This window comes from Chelonia mydas, chromosome 6 (genome assembly GCF_015237465.2).
Source record: "Chelonia mydas isolate rCheMyd1 chromosome 6, rCheMyd1.pri.v2, whole genome shotgun sequence".
NCBI classification, from domain to species: Eukaryota; Metazoa; Chordata; order Testudines; family Cheloniidae; genus Chelonia; species Chelonia mydas.
The window spans coordinates 19,030,422-19,053,770 of NC_051246.2; the positions used below are offsets into that span (position 1 = coordinate 19,030,422).

The 23,349-nt window shown below is 43.4% G+C and overlaps 1 long non-coding RNA gene across 1 annotated transcript; it reads right to left on the minus strand.

Annotated features, from left to right (window-relative positions):
• Positions 1-243: 243 nt before the first annotated feature.
• Positions 244-13,477, minus strand: LOC119566522. Its single transcript, XR_005225679.2, has 3 exons — positions 13,178-13,477; positions 4,883-4,949; positions 244-1,187 (listed from the first exon to the last, which is right to left on the minus strand). It is a non-coding gene; the product is annotated as an uncharacterized LOC119566522 (long non-coding RNA).
• Positions 13,478-23,349: the final 9,872 nt, after the last annotated feature.

Below are 23,349 nucleotides of genomic sequence, written 5' to 3' on the forward strand. Positions count from 1 at the left end.
GACTAGCTGTTATAGGGCCACCTGGTGTTGCCCAATAATGTTACAACTATTACCTGATACACACCGTCTCACAACATGACAAGTCCCCCTCCCCAGCTTTAGCTCATCCAACTTGGCCTGAGTGAATCTCTCCGGCCACCTGCCAGATATAACAGAGCGTGCTGTGATGCCTGGCCTGGGCTGACTGTGGCACCTTCCACAATCAGCTGCAGTAGAAAAAAACTTCACACATATCCACCATGATGCTTTATCCCTTTATTGAGCATCCGGGAACTGGTGTCTGTAAAGCTGCTGAGATGGTCCCCATAGCCCCTTGCTGGCTGGTATTCCTGATGAAGGAGAACTCTTCATAGCAGTGTCTCCTGACATAGCCATAGACCTGGGCATGACGGAGCAGGAGTGTGTGAGTGCAATGCAGCGCTATCCCTGGAGCACTCAGATGACAAGAGTAAATGCTCTCTGTTGCTTGGTGACATGCTGGGGAAGAAATCTGGCCAATTGGCCAGTTCTGTGGTTGCCATTCAGCATTCTCCCTGGTGTGTGTGAAGCATTCACTCAATGCTGACTTCAGATCTGAAGGTCCTGGGGGAACCTTCTACAAGGATCTTATGTCAAGGGCATCTTAAAAGTGGTCTGAAAGAAGGAGACAGGGTCATTGCCTCCAGGGACCCTTGAAAACCTGAACTTAGATTTTCTAGATCTCTTGAGTTTGGAGAGTTCTCTTACTGGTGATACATTATAATCTAAATAGACATGACAGACAAAGGATAGGATGGGAAACAGAGGCAAAGTGGGTTATTCAAGGTCACACAGCAGGTCAGTGGTGGAGCCGGGAACAGAATGCAGGTTTCCCAACACCCAGTCCCGGGCTCTGTCCACTAGGCCATGCTTCAAAAAAATCTCAGTCCAAAGATGATCTTGAATATTACACTGATGATATGTATCTTGCTTTGTGAACTCTGCCTTCCCTGCTGGCAAAGTTTTTCAGCTCCCTCCTTCAGAGATTGTTTATTGCTGTCAGTGAACTTGACAAATTCTTGGCAGGCGTCCCATCCCCAGCAAATTGCAGTATCTCCTGTCCTCTCGCTCATCCCCTTTGCTCTGTGACGGAGATTTCAGGGACCTGTTGGTTTCATGCAATCGCAGTTCTTCAAGTCAGAGACTTCTGAGCCAGACAAGACCTGGCACTGTAATGAGAACAACAGCGAGAGGTGTAAATGCACCCCCCAAAGGACAATATGTCCTAGAGCTATGGTATTACCCAGCCGCTCTGAATTCCAGTCATCATATCACAGTCTTACTGTACAGTCTTACTGTATCCCGAAGCCATGATATTACCCAGCTGCTCTGAATTCCAGAGCTATGACATTACTCAGCTGCTCCATGTCCCAGAGCCGTGATATTACACAGCTCAAATGTGACTCGCATACTTGATGGAGTGCAATGGAAAATGCTGCACAGCAGCTCAAGAGGGGGCTCTGGCGGTCGTATCTGCCATGGTGTCTTTGGGAAACAGGAGAGAAAATGGTGAAGAGAGTGTTGGTGAAAGAGTAAAAGAAGAGGAGTGGGAGGAATAGGGAGAGAGGGAAGGAGGGAGAGAAGATGATGGACAGAGAGACAACTATAGGTGTGCTGGAGTATTAAGTCCAACTGTCTCCCCACTTGTTGCTTTTTGTTCTTTCGTGCTAGGAAATGATCTGTCATGACATTTAGAGAGCGAAACAAGTGTTAAGGACTTTAGCTTTGCTGCCTGTTTTTTCCTCACAAAATCTGGAGAGTTTTAAGTCCCCAAGAGTCAGCAAGTTGTTTGTTCCAACCATCTGTCCCATTTCCCTTAGCAACCATTTGTCCTTTTCTTCTCCTTGGTTAGGCGTCTAAAGCAGAGTCTGCCTGTCAAACCCTCTGTCACTTTTCTCTCTCCTCCTCCTCCTGCGTTTGGCTGTCTCAGGACCCCTCTCATTTGTCACTGTCGTACGGATTCTTTACATAAAAACATGACGTTCCCTCTTTCTATCGGTTGAATGTGCTGCATATATGTTAACATTCTGGGGGTGGGGTTTTGATGGGCTGCGTATATGCTAACATTCTGGGGAAATTGATTAATGGCCCTGCTGGAACTATTAGTGGCCGAGGGAAAGGTGCCTATTACAAGAGTTAGGATCTAGTAATTTTTGATTTGAGAATATTTTTGTTTATAGCGACTATTTCACTTTTAGCACTATAAACAAATCTCCAGAAATTAATGCAGCCCCCTCACAGCTTCCAAGGAAGACTAGGTGGCAATGCGTTTAGCTGTAAGTAATCTCCCAATGGCAGTGGCTCTTGTTGATGCTCTCAGTCACTCTCAGCTGATGGCAAGAGGCCGATAAAGCAAGCTCAACAAGCCAGCTTTTGTGGGGTGTATGTAGCTTGTGATGTTGTTTGTGCATTGCCCCTTTAAATTTCTGGGAAATGTGCTTGGCACAGCTGATGCTGCATGGTACAGAGAAATCACACACACTGTGGTCTCCCCAAGGAGACTTTATTTCTTATCACTCTTGTTGTTTCCCTCCATCTAAGACAACAATAATTCAGACTGAAAGTGTATGTATATGGAAAAATGGAACACCTAGCTCTATGAACCATCTGAGATACCATCTAAATTTCCCAAAGCAAGAACCTAGACAAGCAAAACATGGGTGACCTGTAAACTTTGCCCGTGTCTGTGACACCTGTGAAAAAGTGTTAAGGAGCAATCTGAAACTGGCAGGTGACAGAGCCCTGCCCTCAGGATCCCTGATCAGCCAGTGACTCTTCTGATTATGTCAATTCTTTTGACTTAATATCTTTTCTAGAGTTTGCCTGGGTGATTTGCTGCTGAATAAGCCTGAAAGGGTTTTCTGGAGCTTTGAGGCTAGGGCAGTTCTCCTGTTCATTGAGTTGAATTCATTCCACTTTCACAAAGCTGTTGTTATATTTCCTGCTTCATCTCTGGCTATAACTGTTATTCCTAACAACACTTTAGTGTTGAAGATGGAACTGAGGGTATAAAGGGGAAGTGTGGGTGGGGAGCCGGGGGCAGGAGGGGGACGGACAAGAAGAAATAGTAAATAGTTGACTGGAATAAAGCAGAGGAAGAAAACTGGGTGTTTCAATAGTAAGTTTGGCAGGTGCTTTAATGAAGCCACAGGGTTACAGTAGTGCCAACACCAAGCTTTAATAAAACGATGAGTTAGGTCTCCAAGACCATGACCTTTTAAAAAACAATAAATTGTGGGTGCTTATTGGCTTCAGGGTTCACATTTTTAAGCTTTCCTCTGCAAACCTGAGGGCTAGAAATGTACTCTCTTAAAACTGAAGCTGAAAGTCTCATGTAATCACATGACTTTGGGGGCTGGGGCTTTAAGGGTAGGTCTACACAGCAATTAAACACTTGTGGCTGGCCGGGGCAGCTGCTTCACGTTCATGGGGCTCAGGCTGCGGGACTGTAAAATTGCTATTAAAGGGCTAAAATCCATATGCTGTTTATGTTACAACCTGATATATAGACTGTCAGCTCTTTTTACAGGCCCCAAAATCCAGAGTTTGGTTAAATCAGACAACAGTGCCTGTTTTTCCTGGGGGGTGAAGGGACGGTAGATTTTAGCGGTTTCTGTCCTGAGTCCCCTTCCTGGTTCACCCTCTGCATTAACATTTCTGAACCTTCTTAGCTGCGTTTTGATTGGAGCCATACGCTGTACTTGCTCCCCTGGGGCAATTAATCCTTGTGGTGTCCCTTCATTATCTCTGTGGGGGCTTAAATTTGGCTTTTTGCACGAAATAATGTATGGAAGGGGTTCTGATTCCTCCCATTTGTCTTGTGCTGCTGAGTTTTCCCACAGATAGTTAATCAGTGGTGCTGTTGGCTGACAAATGCAGGGAGAGGGCTCTCCCCCTCCTGCTCTGGGCGTGTGTCCCAGGCATGGTGAATATAGTTCTTTTGTTTTGAGATCTTTTCCAATTTCCTGACAATTACATGGTTTAAAGCACAAGCTCTTATCCTTCAGAGCCTGATTCTCAGATTTTAAAGTTGCAATTTCTCTTTCTTTTAGGTTGAGTATAACCAATAACACTATTACTGCCTTGTCTGTTTTGTCACTTTTCTGATTATTCCACCAAGTAACCAGATCTGCTTCTGGTTCGGCAGCAGAATAGTTTGTTTTTTTTTAGTTGCTGTTTGTCGGGTTTTGACATGTTTATACTCCAAATATTCTCGAGGGCTGATTATCGCCTCTCCTTTTGATGCCATGGTCTTTTACTCACCCTGGCTGCTGACCTTGTTGGGAACGTACGTCTTCCCCCTTATTTCTGTGGTTTCAATCTCCACAAATGTCAGCCTTAATGGGGATTTACGTTTCCCCCCTTTTGAATAGTGTGGTCTAAATCTCCACACTGACAGCTTTGATGGGGATGCACGTCTCCCCCCTCTTTGAATGCCACGGTCTTAGGTTACACACAGTTGCCGGCTTTACTGGAGACTTGCGCTATTCGAAGGCATGTACGTTACATGCCTGGGGGGCGCTCCCCTAGGGCTTGCAATATTACGTGCAATGAGGAAATGGGACCACCAGTTTGCACTGCCTACCGCTCGCGTACCCAGCCAGTCCTGGGCTTAACTCATGGCCAATCGCTTGCTGGTGGTTTATCCAAGTCCTCCGTAACACACCCCTTAGTTTAAACAGTACATAACCCTCTTGCACATGTCTCCCCTCCCAACTGGTACCCTTATTAACCCCTCTGCTTATACTACACGTGTTTAGGTTCCTTTGCACTTAAATTTAAAAAGTGGGAACAAGATGTGCCTGAAAGGGGCTGAGAAACTTTTATCCCTGCCCTAATGAGGTGGTAAATTAAACATACTCACCTCCTTTTGGATTTCAGTCTCAGTTCCTCAATCAGTTCACAAGCTTGCATCCTGGACAAGCCCCCGGCTGAAGGAACAAAATACAGATACCATGTAAAATTAAGCACGTGGGTTTATTACACACAGCGCTGGCGGAGTGTCACCTTGCTTATTAGGCTCAGAGACACTGCCAAACAATTGATTACAATGGATTATATGGATTTTCCATGGGCAGAGGGAAATGACGGGGTAGGCAGTCCCAAACCCTTGGATAGATCTAGCAGCAAGACAAGATAAGCACAGTAGCCAATGGTTAAAAAGTTACATAATGTCTCCACCCATGGTTTCAAGTTTACATATGACAATTAGTACACAGGTGTTTTTCATTAAACAATATATAGAGTGTGTTAGTATAAAATACATATGTTGAATTCTGATTTGGAATTCATAGGAACGAAGCAGCTCCCCTGACTGTCCAACAGGTACACATGTAGGAGTTAAAGCAAAAGGACAAATGAAAAGTATATAGCAATAAAGATTGTCTTTTAGTTGTTCATTTGTGTTTCTAAGGCAGGCACTGGCAATGGCTTGGAGGAGAGGTGCACATCTGTGAGAGGGAGGATATTATATCTTATACTGACATGTTTGAACCTCTTCCATAAACTCAAGGCTGGTGTGTAGTAGGGCACCTTTTCTACGGAAGAAACAGAGCCCCTTTCATTTCTTTGGTCTGTTTGCAACTTTCAGATAAAGCCCCCAATTATAATTTCCACCTAGCTTCTTGCTGACCAAGCTTATTTTAGCAAAAAGCAAAGTTGTTCTTTGTTTGTTCTGCTTCTTAGCTAATATTGTTCACTATTTGCTAGGCCTCTGTTTTCTTGATCAAACTCTGGATTTTGGGGCCTGTAAAAAGAGCTGACACAGTCTATGTATCAGATTGTAACATAAAGAGCATACAGATTTTAGCCCTTCAATGAAAGCGGCCCCGTTTCTTCTTTATTACACTCCGCCAGCGCTGTGCGTAATAAACCAATGTGCTTAATTCTACACAGTGTCCATATTTTGTTCCTTCAGCTATGTAGAGGTTCAAGACTTGGGATGGAGCCTGAGCTCTGGGACCCTGCGAGGAGCCCAAATGTCTGCACAGCAAATTTTACCCCAGCAGCCTGAGCCCCGTGAACCCAGGCCAGCCATGGCCATGCCACGGGTCTTTTATTCTAGTGTAGATGTGCACCAAGAAATATACCAAATAGGGCAAGAGTTGGCAACAGTTCTGCTTTCACATACAAGAAACCATTACATGAGATTTTAGAAGCAGAAAACATACTACTTATACTATCTGGGTCCTTGTAGGACCCCGATCACCATAGTATCCGAGCAAGAGTAGAGGAAAGAGCAATTATATTGCTGTCAATTATAATTAATTACTTGCATCAATTAGCATTTAAGGGTTCGAAATGAGATTGGGGGCTCACAGTGCTGGGTGCTGTACATACACATTGTAACATCCAATCCCTATCCTGGAGCACTTACACTCTGAATAGACCAGACAGAAAGAAGGCAGCAGTATCCCCATTTTTCAGAGGGGGAAGTGAGGCACAGTGAGATTAAGGGATTTGCCCAAGGTCACAGAGGAAGTCTTTTGCAGAACCAGGGCTTGAATGCAGATCACCTGAAGCCCAATCCAGTCAGTTAGCCACAAGATCAAACTTCCTCTAAGCAAGAAAGATCACCTTTCACTGAGGGTTAGACAAAATATGCTTTGCTCTGCTAAAGGACTTAGTGGGACTGAGAGAACTCAGCAAAACTGTGTTCAACATTCTCATTAAAGTGAGACTGTTATTCCCCTGCAAGAAATAGCTGAGAAGTTACAGCGTCTATGACGCTGGCTAGCACTTGGGGGAAAACGCTGCCTGAATTTATAGTAAGTCTGCAAAGGCTTGTCTTCTGCATTTGTTTGGCACAAAGTTAGAAAAACAGCTGAGAGATCCGTTTGTGTGTACAGAATTCTTAGTAGCAAGCATTGCCCTGAATTACCATGTGCAGCCTATGGGGAAAATTGGTCTTCAGCAAAAAAGTCTGGAAATCATGAACAACTTTGAAAACAGAGGACACGGCATGCAAAGATCGGATGGGTGTGTACTACTGTACACTTCCCAGGCTGGGAGCTTTAAAGATTTCTTTCATACAGTTCAGGGTACTTCACGCAAAGCAGCACAAATAGTCAGCCAGCAATATCGCTGGGGAAACAATTTTGTGCCTGGAACCAGGTATTCACTGTAAAGCTACTGCTATGAAATTACAAGGAGTCCAGTGGCACCTTAAAGACTAACAGATTTATTTGGACTCCTCATTGTTTTTGTGGATACAGACTAACACGGCTACCCCTCTGATACTTGACGCTATGAAATTGCAGCACTGGGCATGTTTACAGTGTGGACATATATAATTGCATGCGAATATGATCCTCAAGAAGGGAGAAGCGTCCAGAGCCATCACCCAGACTTTGTTCTCAAACAACATGCCCTAGAGACGTTAACAAGATAAATGTATCTAGCAGCAGGGTGCTGCATCGCTTTCTACTTGTCATGTGCAAAAGGACCTGTAGAGACAACAATCCCCAGCTATGGGACTTTTATGTAATGAACATGCCTTCTGAGTGTGTAGAGCTTCACTCTGATCAGATGTTCAGAGCAGAAAACCTGGGGTAACAATGTCTGCTTCTGAATATTTGTGTTCAAGAGTAAAATTATTTAAAAAAAAAAATTAAATTGCAATCCAGCTGAATAGCTCTGAAAACACAACCCACAGCACAGCAGTTCGAAATCCCAGGGAAATGCCACTGAATGGTGTCAGCCACAGGTGGCAAATATAATACTAGTGAGCTGTAGCTCACGAAAGCTTATGCTCAAATAAATTGGTTAGTCTCTAAGGTACACAAGTTCTCCTTTTCTTTTTGCGGCTACAGACTAACACGGCTGCTACTCTGAAATATAATACTGGTTTGCATCCAAGGATAAAGGTAAAAACGGTGTGAGACTCTGGAATAGACTCTGTTCCCCGTCCTAGTCCTAGTGCACAGAAGCCTGAGGAAAATTCTGGTGGTGCAGACCCAGGGTAGAGCTGATGTAAGCAGCTCTACACTGCCCCCTTTGCAAATCTCTGTGCAGGAGGCAGGTCTGTTTAGTGCATGCCATGACAGAGATTCTGGGCTGCCTGGCACTGCAGATCAGCCTACAGGCCGCTCCCCTGTGGCTGTTCTAATTTATGTTGGGGGAGTTAAGGCCTCTGGAGCAGTTTAGAATCCTGAGGGCATGAAGCCCCGTGGGCTGCACCTTCCAGATGGCACAGTACAGAATCTCAATCGCTAAATTTAGACTGATCAAGATTTAATCAGAGGGCTGACTCAGGAGAACTGTGCTCAAATGTGCCTCTGTTTTATATCAGGAATAGGTTTGTTTGAAGGAACAGAAGCACAAGCATTGAAAGGACCAGGGACAGAACCAGCCAATCAAAAATTCCATAAAGTTACACTAGTGTCTTTATGCATTGAGAAGGAGCTCTTCAAAGGCACAGATGGGGAATGAGACACCCAACTTCTGTTGATTTTCAATAGGTGCTGAGTGCCTCTCTCCCTAAAAACTATAGTGCATCAGCAACTCAGGGCTCTGAAAAAATGAAGGGACAATCTCCTCTGTTGTTCACAGTGATGGGCCACCATGACCGTGTGTCTGGACCTGACACAAACGGTATGTGTGTGGAGATTGCACTCCTTGGTTTAGAAGTAAGTCAATAACCCAGTTCTAATTGTTTTTCAACATTCATAGAAGAAAATAAAATTCTCCAAATCAGATTTGATACTGGCTTACCAGCAGGTGGTGCTGGATAGTAAATCTGAACATTACCTTGGCATTAATGCATTAAAAGGATTATTCCATTTAGCCAATGAGCTACTTGTAACACATGAGAAACAAAGACAACCACTCTAGTTAAAAGAGCCCTTTTCTATGGCTAGAAAATTGTCAATCATTTTCATGTGCTGAATGAGGAACACCTGCATCCCACCTCGGCCTAACAATGCTGCACTAAATAACCATATACCTCCCTGCATAAAAAAATCCAACTGCTTGTGAAACTACCTGTGTCTCACAATCCCACTCCTGATATCACACAGCATGTGTCACAATGCTGCACCAAATAACTGTGTTGCTTTTCACAGAAAGCAATACTGCACTAACGTACCTGTGTGTATTCTTGCAAACAATAACACTTTTCTGAATCCTTTTATTCTTATCTATGTAGTACAATGCCACACCTAAAACTTGTATCACCATCTGTGTATACTACATGCATATTTTACCTGTTACCTATAAAATACAAGCTTTTTATAAAATAAGAGGATTATTCTGGTACAGCACCCTAATGTGTATCAACATTCAGCACCTTAAGGAGCAGGCATCGGAGGCAAATGGAGTGGGTGGGGTGGTTATATGATTGGTAATAGCATAATAATGTTATTTAGCTATCCTAGTACCAGGAGGAATCGCAGATATGCACTAGCATAACGTGAAAGAACCATTTAACAGCCTAAAAGAATGTGTTGAGTAATGCCACCTTGTTTTCTCATGGTAGCATAATTTGCTTTAGAGGCAAGGGCTGCTAAAGGGATTCCTCCAGCTAAAGAGAAACTGAAGCCACAGACTTAGCACTGGTATCTTCCGGCACTTCAGAGATTCTGATTTTGTCTGACGTTTCTACCTTTTGAGGAAAAGTCTATGAAACATTTCTCTACCTTGGTAAAACCTCCAAACTGAATAGGCTGAGACCAATCAAACACAATTACATAGAGGTAGAGAAGATGGGCTTGAAATATTTAGGGCTTTTTTCCTCATAGAAGAAAATTGGTTAAAAGGTGAATATATGATATCCCTATCCCTTAGTGACTTAGAATAGGAAGAATTATTAGGAACTGGTATGGCTTTTCCCCCCAACATGCCTTTCTGCTATTGACCCTTTAAAACTGGGAAAGCCAAACAGTAGCAGCTTTAAGAGGGGTATTTTGCAGCTAATAGATGCAGCTCCTTCTCTTCCAGCTGATAGGTACCTGTTTTGCTCTCCTGATCTCTTATTACTCAGAGGCTAGTATATTTTCACAGGGAGCAAAAAAGATACTCTGTCTAGTGCCAACTTAGTGGAAGTAAATGGGGAAGTACGTAAAGGCTCATGTGAATTAGATGGCTAGTCAGGTGGTGGTGACTTATAGACGCTTTTCACCACCTGTGCTGGCATAAAGAGATCTCAAAGCAGCCATAAGGCCCATGCGGGGGAGCTACCATGGCCTAGAGGACTTCTGTGGTAGGTACAGAGCTGGTTTTCAGTTTTCCCAAAGAACCTACATTGTTAAGGGTATTCCAGGGTGGGAGAAGCTGTTTGGCTGTCCTTGTGGTTCAGGGCTGCAAGATCTCTAGGAGCTCTGGCACCCCCTTGACATTAGTACTAGTGCAGTGCGAGGGTGAATCTGGCTGTGAGAGTTTGTAGAGTGATGATATGTGTCTGCAAAGCTCTAAGCTTTATGATGAGGCATACACCATAACATAAGAGCTGCTACAGAGCAAAATCATGAAACTGTACCAGGCCCAGATATTGTGAGCATTAGAGCTTGTGTGACAAGCAGCCCTCTTTGCTCTAGGAAAACTCCTGATAGGGTTTTCTCAATGGACTTACTCTGATTTTTATTTTATTGTTCATTGTGATGTTCAGTGATACCTGCAGTTTGAGTGCTAGGATAAAAGGGGTATTGCTAGGTGGGAATGTTCTCCCCTCACTGATCAACCAATAATAGCAGTTAGTCATAACAGGGTGTAGATTGGGCAATGCTGGCTAAGAAATACACCAAAACCTTATGAATGCACAGTCTGTTATGAATCATGAGTTTTTAAATGTTTCAGTTCCTTTTCGCCACCCTTTCAAATTTATCATTAATAGATTTTCTTTTCTTTAAGATTCCCTGAATGATGTGGATCCTTGTTCCTAGCCCCAGAATACCATTGACTTCAATTAGCATGCTTCTGTGAGTAAAGCCAGCAGGATTTGGCCCAAGAAATATATGAACTTGTTTTGTTTCTTCACTGATTAACTCCAGCTGTGTGCTGCTGGCACACCTTGAAGACCCCAGTGGCCTATCTGAACCTGGTTTTGGACAAGTGGGACCATATTCAGAAATTGCTAAAATGGTGGTGTAAATTACATATCAGCAATTGGTGTCATTTACCTGATGAGGGGGCAAGAGAATGGAGTAGCAGGAAAAACTAATAGGAGGATGTCCGATAAAGCACCTTCCAATACACCCAAAAATTAACTTGCAACTCCTAGTTATTTTCCTTCCTTGTTACATGCCATGATGGGGATGGAGTTGTAACTTGCACCACTTACTGATGGGTATGCATCACCATTCCATTGCCCTGATAATTGTCCAGACCTGAACTCTTATCCACTTGTTCTAAGGTGGTGAAGCATGTAAATCAATATTCTTACTGCAGATGATGGGGGTGGGATTCAGTTAAACTGGTCTGAAGTGGTTCTCCAGGACTCAGAAAACGTTCCCTCTCTCCTCCTCATGCAGTTGAATTAATCTCCTTTATTAAAGCAGTTCACTTTTTTTTGCTTTGCCTCTGGCCTATAATTATTACCCCAACCACACCACCAGCTGCTCTCACGTGGATTAACCAAAAGAATGGAGGCTGATGACCTGTATGTAAAAGAAAAGATTAAGGGTGGTTCAAAGGTGTCAGGGAAAGAGGAGTGCACAAAGAGAGCCACAAAAGAGCTAAATTCACTTTTCATCATCTATCAACTGTGTCAGTTTCTTAAGTGTTCTGAAATAAAACTTGGTTTGTTACGCTACATGTAACATTCAATGCCTTTTGCTGTACTTTGTGTGGCCCAGACCCTACAAACACATCTATGCAATAGTTCCAGTGAGTTCAATTATAGTTTTGGACAATCAGGGACAAAGGAGACTACTTCTGTGCGTAAAGCTTGTGACTTCAATGGGGCTATTCACGTGTGATGGTGGTTCACGTGTAAAGTCACATCTACAGATTTGTAGGATCTGTCCCCCTTAAGCATTTTGTGGGCCAGTGTTGAAATGAAAGTGGTTGACTTTAAAAATTCTAATCAGAACAGCTACTTGTAGACTTTATTAATAAAAATGATTTTTTAAAAAAAACTTATCACAAGTTTGCCTCCATTTGTTCCTACATTCTTGAGCTTCTGGGGGTTTATGCCTGCCAAATCTTTGCCACCCTGCTTATAACAGGGTTAGCACTGCTGGAAGACCTTGTAAGGCTGCACACTGGGTAAAATGATTATATATTCAGGGCCTGATTTTTATTTGTACCAAAGCCACTTTATATTCCTTCAGCAGAGTAAAGAGGCCTTAAAATGAGTGTAGATGTAATTTATGCCCTCTGAAAGGCACCTGTGTACTACCAGAGCAATCTAAAGTAGTTTTAGCATAAACATGAACAGGACCTCAATTAATAATGTAGAATTGATGGACTATATTACTCCACTAACTATAGAGCTGGTAAAAATGCAAACCAATATTCAATAAATGTTATTTAATTTATCATATCCTACCAGCTCAAGTAGGAGAATGGAATTATCGGTGTTTCATAGGCCCCTGTGCTGTTAATTTAAAGGAGATTCTTTAGGTTAAGTATGTAGTTTTGGAGCAAGAGCATCACACCCGGGTTTGGTGTGGATGTTTATCTGAATCTGTTCAGGCTGGAGAGCTGGTGCAAACAAGCTTTTGCTGGAGATATCTAGAACTTCTGCTTCTGCCTGGAAAGTGGAAGCTGGAGGGAAAATGTGTCCGAACATTTCAGGAACTAAAATGAGATTGACCTTAGAGCACTGGCTAAATGCATGGCCTTAGCTAAGTAAATTCACTTTGCTGTCTTCCCAGTCCCCCTAAATAGGGAATAATATGTACCCAATTATCACCGTGGGAGGATTATTTAATTAATTTTATGCAGTACTCTGAGAACATAAAGCATTATAGAAATCCTATTATTGTTACAGAATGATTATTCTTGAATAAAGAAATTCCCGAAGATGCAAGGGGACCCGTTGGTAGGGAATGTGCACTCCTTGATAGGGGTTCACCCACCAGTGGCTGCCCCTCCTCTGTTATTCATGGGGAAACCCTGATGGTGATGTGGTCTTAGGCCAGGTCTACGCTATAAACTTACAATGGTGTAACTATGTCACACAAGGGTGTGAAAAATCAACCCCTCTGAGGGATGCACTTACACCGACTTCACCCGCACAGGGGACAGTGCTGTGTCCATGGGAGGGCTTCTCCCATCAATGTAGCGATGTCCTCTGGGAGGTGGCTTAACTGCGCCGACGGGAGACGCTCTCCTGTCTTCACCGAAGTGCTACAGCGGCGCAGATGCACAGCCCCTGCCGCGATTTAAGTGTAGCCCTGCGCATCGTGCCGGGGGGGAGGAAGCAAGGTCAGGGCTGAGCTGTCACACCCCACTTCCTACACCTCCAGCAGACCCCTGGCCTAGGGCACAGGGCCCCTCTCTGAACACCCGCTAAGAGAGGAATCTGGGCACCCAAACCCCACCCATCACCCCCGCCCCCCGGCCCGCGCTGGGACCCGCCCCTCTCGCTGCCCCCCGAGCGCCCGCTCCCCGCCGCTGCTTTCAGAACCAGGCCGCGCTGCCTGGCGCCAGGGGGCGCTGCAGGCGCCCGCCGTCGCCATGGTTACCGCTGGGTGCGTACTCGGGGCTTACGGAGCTGACGCAGTGGGCGGCCCGGCGGGCAGAGGCGCTGGGGGCAGAATCGGGGGGCCGGGGAGACCCGGGATGGAGGCGGCGGCCGCGGCCCTGGCCCTGGCCCGCTGGCGGCGGCGGCGGAGGCGGCGGCAGAGAGGTGCGGGGCGGGAAGCAGCGGGAGGTGCCCGGCTCGGCCCTCGCCGCGGGCGGGGTGTCTCCCGACGGGGGAGGGGAGGTTAGGGGGGCGCCCCCCTCCCGGGAGGAGGAACCGCGCCCTCTCCCCCGCCCCCCCGGCATGGCAGCGAGGAGGGGAGAGGCGGGAGGTGCCCCCTGCCCTCGTGAGGAACCAGCTCCCCCTGCCCCCTCCCGTCGCGGGGGATGGATGGGGCGGTGGCCCCCGGGCGTGGGGCGGAGGAAGGGATGGGCCAGGAAGTGGGGCTGGGAGGGGGCGCAGTAAGTCTTTGTCGCCTCATGGGTGTGTTTTCCATGTGGCTTCATGTCAGGGGAGGTCCCCGTTGCGGGACTTGACAGAGGGGCATTGGGCATAGTCGCCTCCTGTGGTTGGGGCTTTTAAGAGTGAGGTCTCTCTCTGAAGATATTTATTTGCCCAGTTTATAGCGGAGTTCGCCGGATCCCTAAAGCTGATGTGTGGAATCTGCTTTGGGGTACCTCTTGCTGCTGCTTTGGGGGCGTGAGGGTTGTATATCCCCTCTTTGGTTCCTGTTGCTTTGTGTATTCTGGTTTGTTTGTTTCTTACTGTTTTCTGTCTTGAGTTCAGGGGCTGCAGTTTGTATGTGTGTGAATTTTGGGTCCACGCTTAGGGAGAGCATTCTCCTCTTATTTGATGAGTGGAAATCCCTTAGTTTCAGGAGATTCGGGGGTCTTTCAGCGTTGTAATTCCGCCTTTAATTTACCAGAAATATTTTCTTTTATGTAAGGCAACGTCTGTTGAGTCCAAACTCAATGTGCCCCTGTAGTATTGTTATCATTGTTACAGATTCCATTGTGATTGGCCTTGTACAGATTTATAGTACAAGACATCCCCTATCCCAAAGAGCATACAGTGTAAATAGACAAAAGACACAAAGAGTCAGAGGCCAAGAGAGGTTAAATGATTTGGGCAAGGTGTCGCAGCAGATCAGTGACAGAGTAAGGATTATAACCCAAGTCACTGGTGTCCCAGTTCAGGGCTCTAACCACTGGTCCTTTGTGTGGTGTGGAATATTGTATATGAGGAAGAAGGATTACAGTCAGAGTCAGAGTGTATGTCTGCACTGCAATAAAAGACCCACAGCATGACCTCAGCTCGACTGAGTCAGCTGACTTGGGCTCCCCGGTCTCAGGCTGCAGAGCTATAAAATTGCAGTGTAGATGTTTGGGCTTGGTCTGGTGGAGCCTGCACCCTGTGAGGAGGAACGGTCTCAGAGGCCAGGCTGCAGCTGGGGCTCGAACATCTACACTGCTATTCTTAGCCCCACAGCCTGCGCTCCAGGAGCCCAAGTCAGCTGACCTATTCATAGAGAGTGTAAGGTCAGAAAGGACCACCAGATCATCTAATCTGAACTCCTGTTTATCACCAGTCAGTAAACATCTGTGACAGTTTGTACCCTTACGTTCATCCTTTGTACAAGACCTTGATATATTTTGTACAAAGTATGCTTTGTGAGGTATCATTTGAAAATTCATAATCTGCTGATCATTGTGGTCCTGGTAAATTCTGCTGTATAAGACACGTTCCAAGTCTGAGAAACAACTTCTAGCCAGTTCCCTAGAGACATAAGGCTAGCTAGTATTTCAGCCAGGTGTCAGCATAATCAAATGGACTATCACCTGATTAAGTATCCATTGTTTGGCAGGAAGAAGGGTGTAAATGAGAAGTTTACATCTTGGCAATGGAACAGCTGGGGTCCCATGTAAATAGACTGGCTGTTGCCTGAACCTCAACTGGAGATAATTTTCAAAGAAAAAGGGAGCTATAAGAAAGGAGGACAGAGGCCCCAAAACATTCCTCCTTTCTCTCCATCTACAGCAACCACAACACCCGAGGCACAAAGAAACAGCTTTGAACTGAGGTGGGGAGGGAATCCTGTCTGTAAGGAGTTCAGCCAGTAAGACTGCTAAAGCAAGTGCTGAGAGAAATCTTTGCCTTGAATTCACTTAGCTTGATAAGTTAAGTATTAGTTTGTGTTCTACCTTTTATTTCTTTGTAACCAATTCTGACTTTTATGCCTCATTGTTTGTAATCGCTGAAAATCTATCTTTCTGTAGTTAATAAACTTGTTTGATTTAAACCAGTGTCTTTGGATCGAAGTGTTTGGGAAACTTCATTTGAGATAACAGGATTTGTGCATATCATTTTCTATTAATAAAATGATGGACTTACTATGAGCTTGTATTGTCCAGAAGGAAAGAGCTGGGCAGTACAAGACACACATTTTGGGACATGTCTGGGATTGGGATTTGCTGGTGTCATTCTGCAATGTAATTCATGGGTGGCTGGCTCAGCACTCATACAGTATGGCTGGGAGTAATTTACATGCTAGAAGCTGTGTGTGAGTAGGCCAGGAGTGGTTACTCTCACTCCTGTGTGTAAAAGGCTCCCCAGGTTAGAGAATTGAGGGAACACAACTGCTCAGCAGTCCAGATTGTACCCTGGAGAATGTCACAACATCACCAAGCCCAATAACCAGAATTAGACCAAAGTATTACAGCCCTTGAGACTAAACTATTGTATGCCACAGGCAGAGAACAGCAGGAACTGAGGTGCATCATTATCGAAAACTCTGGCAATGGTAGGAAATTGAGTTAGTGAGCTATACCCAGACGATCCTAGCAAGTAACCCCTGCCCATGCTGTGGTGGAAGGATGTGTTTGACTATCAGTGCAAGTAGCATCAACTCTACTCCTTAGAAGCATTAGATAACAGTGCCACTTTCTAGGGCTGGAATAGGAGACTTTGAGGCTATATTTAGGATGATTTGATGCAGGGATAATTTTTCTCCCCTCTCTTCACTGGTCCAGGATCAGTATTTGGAAACATTTATTCATCCAAAAAGTATTTGTATGAATCCTGCCAAAGTTTTTCTAGCCTGGGCAAGTCATGAGATCTGTCCTTAAAATCCACAACAGTGAAAATCAAGAGTGCTGTCTGCATGTAAAATACAGGCTGTACCACACTGGTAAGACCCGTACATCCTATAGTTTAGGGATGCCCAAACTTTGCCCAACCAAGAGCCATTCTGGGCTCTTCCAAGGATTCTGGGGACCATACTTAGGTGTCTTATTAGAGCGGTTTGCAGTTGCCACCTCTATACATGACTATGGTGCCTGCAGAGACTATAGCTCCCAATGTGCAGCCCTGTATCTAGAGTCAGATCAAGGTGGAGCACTGTTCAGTGATTCCAATAGGCACCATAGGTCTCTCCTCCATGCTGAAGGTGAAGTTACATTGGGGAAGGTGGGGGCTCTGGGGAGGACCAATGAAAAGGATTAAGAATCCTTACTTTAGAGAGTTATAAGCCATTGTATTAAATAGAAATACTCCAAAGGAAAATATAAGCATCCTTCCAGGTAGGAAGGAGGTTAAATGCTTGTCAGGACAAAGCCACATATAGCCAGCTAAAGGTGTGAGGCTTTAATGGGAAGGCCACTGGTGGTTGTTTTCTGGTATGTCAGGGAGGGTGTTATAGCTCATGCTTGGTGGTAGGGGAAAACGTCACTGTTTGTGTGGTCAGGATAAGTGGTAAGAGTTCTGAAATAGTAGTGGCTGGGAGATAACGAAATTGCAGGATGTGGTTACCAACTCCTGCATGTGGTTTCTGTAAAAACAAATATTTCATCTCTTTGTTTCTGATACTGGTTTCTGCTGGGCTGTGTGTGTGTGGTGAAGAGGTGTCTATATTTATATGGAGGTTTGTTTGTGTGTGTGTGTGTTTGGTGGGGTCATTTCTTGGGGATTGGTGTCGTCTTCCTGACATAGGTTGTCAATGGGGGTGGGTATCAGTCTTCTGTGCCATAAAAATTGCATTGGACAACTACAGCCCCCTGGTTAGACTACTCCTAAAACTGTTAAGTGCTCTTCAACACATCTTATCATAAAAGAGCAAAGTCTGGAACCCAACTATGACTGAAAACTACACAAAATGGGCTGAAACTCCAACAAACCCATCCTACATCTGCTGTTCTGTGAGCAAATACTTCATGTGCCCCAAACTAGGACTCTGCAGAACAGAACCGGGACATGTGCCCTCTTCTGATCTGCATGCAGAAAAACCCAACAACCCATCTTCTGATGCCATCACAACCGATGTACTGTATACGCTCACCACAATCAAGTGTGAAGGAACCATAAACTTGACAAAACATGCCCCACTTCTAGATGGCATCACTAACAGGACTCACCAGTGCTGACCTCTAAAAGCAAAAGGATAAAACAACTTCACCAAAAATGGAATTACATTCAAGATCCTGTACCTAGCACTGAGAAGACTGTCTGCTATCTACTGGGAAAGAATAGATCAAAAGTCACAAAAACTAGGCTGCTGTATGTCTCTACAAAGAAGTTTCACCCTAGCAGCAGACCGTTCCATACTGAAATGCACAAAACTCAGAGTGACTCTTACCAAATATAGACTCGCTGCTCTAAGCTAGAAGGAGGAACTGGGAGACACAAAGCACAGTGGAATTGTGGAAAGGAACAATTGTGCAACCAGTAAGGCAGAGGAGAGATTGAAACAGATATTTTCCACTCCAGCGTCTAAGATATGAAGGACTGTGAAGAGATATTTCCTGAAATGATCAGAAATAAGACTCCTTTAAAAAGTGTGAAAGAAATGTGCATAACTAGGAGAAAAGAGAAGCATGGCAGAGCAAGATATATAACAATCTGTCACTGCATCAAAAATGGATGAAAGTGGACATGGGTAATAACCCCCCCCCCCCCCCCCCCCCCCCCCCGAAAAAAACCCCCAAAACAAAACCCACCCCTACTTCGGAAGGCGTGTCCTAAGCAGATATTCAATGCATTGTACTGCGTCTAATAGATATTACTACCTCTCAAACTTTGTCAATACTTGTATAAATTCTCTTGCCAGTAAAGATTTTTGGATTTCATTTGTTTGTGTGTCTGCTTGTGGGGTTAGATGGGAGAACTAATATTTCATTCATTGTTGTGCCAGGTACCACAGGGGGTGTTCTGCTGCAGTAGTCTCCATATTACCCACTGACGTCATATGCATCCCTTACTGAATGCTAAAGATATAAACTTGGAACCTCCAGCTGCCCTTTCTGATGAGTCAAATTTACTTGCACATTTCTTGGTCCATAGCTTTCTGCTGTATGTGCTCCTGTCTCTACAGCTGCCTGGGATTCCCCTGGGGACCTGAATGAGACAGCCACAGATTTTCATATTATCCCTGTGAGATTTAGATTGAGTGTTTTTATTTTTGATGATAGAGTTAATCTTGAGAGGGATTGAATGCCAGTACAGTAGAACCTCAGAGTTACGAACACCCCGGGAACTGATGGAGCTTGTTTGTAACTCTGAACAAAACCTTATGGTGGTTCTTTCAAAAGTTTACAACTGAACACTGACTTAATATAGCTTTGAAACTCTACTATGTAGAAGAAAAACGCTGCTTTCCATTTGTTTTGTTTTTTAGTAGTTTACCTTTAACAAAGTACTGTACTGTATTTGCCTTTCTTTCTTTCTTTCTTTTTTTTTTATGGTCTCTGCTGTGGCCTGATTGTGTACTTCGGTTCCAAATGAGGTGTGTGGTTGATTGGTCAGTTTGTAACTCTAGTGTTCGTAACTCTGAGGTTCTGTTGTATTCAGTGGCTTCTTGCATTTAGTTTAAAACAATCATTTGAGCTGAAATTTTTCATGCTTAGTCTCAGTCCAGAAGTGAATTTTTCTGGGAAGGGACTCAAAAAAAGTTCTGCCGTTTTAGATTTGGAGGATGGGAAATGTGTGGGTTTTTTGTATGTTTTATTTTTAAGCTGTAAAGAAAGTTTTCAGATGCTGTTTTTTGTAAATTATTGAGTCCAATAAAAACAAACAAACAAAAAAGGCTTTGCTTTAAAACCTCAATCTTGGTATGTGCTTGTGCCTTCTGAGCAAGAACTGTTAAGTGGGATACCTGAAGAAAAACAAAAGTGATAACTTTGAAATAATTATTATATAATATACCTAGTTCTTATATAGTGCTTTTCATAAGTAGATCTCAGTGCACTTCACAGTCTTTTAAAATGTATTTTGTCCTCACAACACCCCTTTGAGGTAGCAAAGCATTATCTTCATTTTTAAAGATGGGAACTGAGGCACAAAGATTTTCTAAGTGACTTTCCCAAGGTTAAATAGGAAGTCTGTTGGACAGCAGGGAATTGAATCCAGCTCTCCCAAATCCTAGGTTAGTACCCTGGCCCACCTTCTCTCCTTGAAAGTGTTGACTTCAACATGCACAGTACATTCGTTGCTTTAACTGCAGAGAGAGATGATAGACTGTGAAGCTCCAAACATTTACAGGTCCAGATATGATTTTTCAATCTGTCTTGCATTATAACAGCAGGTGATTCTCTTCTGCTTTCCTTTGGGGTAAGGGTTTCTAGAGCTATTTCTTCCTCTTGTATAGCAAAATTTTATATCCACTCTAGAGTGAGAACCTTTGCCTTTGGTGAGTCTGACTTCACCTTGCTTTTTTCTCTAATAAATCACCCTATGTAACTTTTCAACTTGCCACCTGAGCAGCAGTTTATAAATTGTTAAAGCTAATGGCCTCACTGAATCAGATAATGATCTAGCAGATGAATAAGTGCATCCTGAGTTGGATAAAGTATGGGAGCTGTGGGAAGTTGTGTTTAAAGAGACAGCAGCTGGGATCCTTGAAAGAGTGGAAATTGTTCTCATCAGCTTTTGAAAGCTACGGGGCTTGTCAGTACTTGGATGGGAGACCTCAGAGAGGGCAAAAGAGTCTGTGAAAGTGCATTTTGTGCCCCAGATTCTGAGCTAACGGGACTATCAGAAACAGAAGAAGTAGATTACCTTTTAATTCTATGTATGGATAGTTTTGGATACAGATTCCCGCTGGAATGGATTCCTCACCAGCAAAGCTAATCTTTTACTTGAAGTTGACATACTTAGGTTCTTTTCTCCTTTCTGTACCATTATCCACATCAGGCTTTGTCATTTTTATTTATTCCCGCCAGAATGCAGGTATATGGCATCTGGCTTTATTATAGTGGGAACGGTCACAGCTACTGTAGTTAAGTCTGCCTTTGGTTTCAAATGTAAGCTTTGCAGTTGTTCTTATCTTTCTGAAACTAGTTTTTGGGGCTAAAATGTAGCAAGTTTGATCTTTGTCCAAAGTTGATTTTTCTTTTTTGTGTTCTGTTTAGGAAAGTTTGAGCAAAAATCGTTCTTGTGTTTTTGAGTAAGTGGAAAGTGAAAAATCATCATCAACATCATCATCTCCTGTCTCCAACACTAATGTTGGATTGGGCTGACTTCTGTTAGTTTCATGGCTTTGGTACCTAGACTGCAGTCACCATAAGTCTAGGCCCATTTTACAGATCGGGGACTGAGGCACAGACGTCCCTCCCCCTGCCAAGCTTTTAAGACCAGAAGGGACCATTGTGATCTTCTAGTCTGACCTCCTATATAACACAGGCAAGAGAATTTCCCCAAAATAATTCCTAGAGCATATCTGTTAGAAAAACAGATTTAAAAACCGTCAGTGATGGAGAATCCACCATGACCCTTGGTAAATTGTTCCAGTGATTAATTACTCTCACTGTTCAAAGTTTATGCCTTATTTCCAGAGTGAATTTGTCTAGTGTCAACTTCCAGCCATTTGATTGTGTTATACCTTCGTCTGCTAAGTTGAAATGCCCGTTGTCACATATTTGTTCCCTGTGTGAATACTTACAGACTGTAATCAGGTTACCCCTTAACCTTCTCTTTGTTAAATGAAATAGATTGAGCTCTTTGAGTCTATCACTATAAGATGTGTTTTTTAATGCTTCAGTCATTCTCTTGGCTCTTCGCTGAACCCTCTCCATCTTAGTCAGCATCCTTCTTGAATTGTGAGCACCAGCACTGGAGAAATTATTCCAGCAGTGGTCGCACCAGTGCCAAATATAGAGGTAAAATAACCTTTCTGCTCCTACTCGAGAGTCCCCTGTTTATACACTCCCAGATTGCATTAGCTCTTTTGGCTATAGGATTATACTGGAAGCTCATGTTCAGCTGATTATCCACACTCATCCCCAGATCATTTTCAGAGTAACTGCTTCCCAGGATAAGAGTCCTCCATTGTGCAAGTATAGCCTATGTTCTTTGTTCCTAGATGGGCTAAATGTAAATGTATACATATTAAAATGAACATTGTTTCTTGCTTCCAGTTACCCAAAGAATCCAGATTTCAGAGTAGCAGCCATGTTAGTCTGTATCCACAAAAAGAACAGGAGGACTTGTGGCACTTAGAGACTAACACATTTATCACTCTGAATCAGTGACCTGCCCTCGTCATTGTTTACCACTTCCCAATTTTTATATTATCTGCAAACTTTATCAGTGATTTTATGTTTTCTTCCAGGACCTTGATCAAAATGTTTCATAGCATAGGGCCAAAAAATCAATCCTTGTGGGATCCTTTTGGGCATGCACCCACTCAGTGACCATTCCCCATTTTCAGTTACAATTGGAGATCTTTCAGTTAATCAGTTTTTAATGTATTTAATGTGTACCATGTTAATTTTATATTCTAGTGTTTTAATCAAAATGTTGTGTGGTACCAAGTCAAATGCCTTACAGAAGTCTAAGTATATTATGTCAAAACTATTATCTTTATCAACCAAACTCATAATATCATCAGTAAAAGATATCAAGTTAGTTTGACTGGATCTATTTCCCATAAACCCATGTTGATTTGCATTAATTATATTATCCTCCTTTAATTCTTTATTAATTGAATCCTGTATCAGCCACTCTATTATCTTGCCTGGGATCAATACCAGGCTGGCAGGCCTATAATTTCACAGGTTTTATCTTTTATCTTTTTAAAAAATTGGCACAACACATGAGCTTTCTTCCATTCTTCTGGAACTTCCCTAGTGTTCCAAGACTTATGTAAAACCAACATTAGTGATCCAACAAGCTCTTCAGCCGGCTCTTCTAAAACCGTTGATTTAAAAATGTCAGACTTTAGTAGTTTCTGTTTAACATCCTCCAGAGATACAAGTGGAATGGAAGAAGTTTTATCATCACCATATGATGAGATTATATCATCTGTTTTCCCCAAGATACAGACCAGAAATGTTTATTGAACACTTCTGCCTTTTCTGCATTATTATTGGTAATTCTGCCATTTACGTCTAGCAATGGACCAGTACCAGTGTCAAGATTCATTTAGTTCCTAATATACCTTAAAAACTCCTTCTTACTGTCTTTAACTGTGCTGGCCATAGACTTCTCCTTGTGTCCCTCATCAATTTTCTACAGTTCCTAACTTCTGATTTATATATATTAATTAGTATCAACTTCCCCTTTCTTCTATTTGTTTTATATTTTATATATATATATATATAATTTGTTTTATTGTTGCCTTCACTTTCCCGCTAAATCAGGTTGATTTTATAACTGGTATGATCTTCTTCCTCAATTGCGGGATTGTGACTTTTGGAGTGTTCTTAAGTGATTCCCAA